Genomic DNA, 937 nt, shown 5'->3' with positions numbered 1-937 from the left:
TTATTACTGGGGAAAAAACAGGTTTGGAAAATCTGAACTGAAAAAACTTCTTTTTGAAAATTGTTTGTATTATTTCCAGCACAAAGAATTAAATTCAATTTGGTCCTGATGCAGATCAGACATGTGGAGGATTTTACTCAGCTGATATCACCACCAGAAGACTTCACCACTTCTGTTTATTTATATAACATTAATACACCATCAATTTAATCTCAATGCATTTTATAAGTATGTAAAAATGTAGAATCAATTCAACCCAGTAAAGGTTTTCTGTATTGACAGATTCAGATTTAATCTTCATTCTTATTTAATCTGAATGATAAAATAATTCAATTAAATTTAGCAGATAAAAGTATAAAAGGTTTTCTAAGATCCCCCAGATGATTGCAAAGAGTTAGGAAGCATTACGGAGCTAGCATGTGGTGACAGTAGAAAGAAACATCTCCATTTTCAGCTTCCACCTGGTGGAGAAACATTTACCAGAGCTTCTGAAGGTCAGAATGTGTTAATAGTAATAAAACAAAAGTCTGAATTTTGTGAGAAATTCTCTGCTTCAGAGTATTCAACACCTAAATCACGACACAACATGTTGGCAGAACAAAGAGCTTTTATTGTGGGAGACGCTTCGATGTTTCAGGAGAGCAGAACAGAGACGCTGCTTTCCTTTCAGGGTTGTGATGTTTCACATGTCGTCTCTGTTGCTGTTTCATGGTTTAATTGAAAGGATAAATAAAGCTATTAGATATGAAATTATGTATCTTAATGCAAACAAAAGGAGAAAATAATGAGTTGAAATGACTGCTGGAGTTGAAGCAGGAACTTATCAAGCGCCATGTGTTTCTGTCCGGAGCAGGGGCTGATGGGAGCTCTGGTTCCTCTGCTAGAAACCACGTGGCCCTGCTCTGATCTCTCAGCTCGTCCTTGTTTGGCCTCAGCT

This window comes from Poecilia reticulata, unplaced genomic scaffold, assembly GCF_000633615.1.
Source record: "Poecilia reticulata strain Guanapo unplaced genomic scaffold, Guppy_female_1.0+MT scaffold_260, whole genome shotgun sequence".
Taxonomy (NCBI): domain Eukaryota; kingdom Metazoa; phylum Chordata; class Actinopteri; order Cyprinodontiformes; family Poeciliidae; genus Poecilia; species Poecilia reticulata.
Note: the sequence above shows the minus strand (reverse complement) of the source record.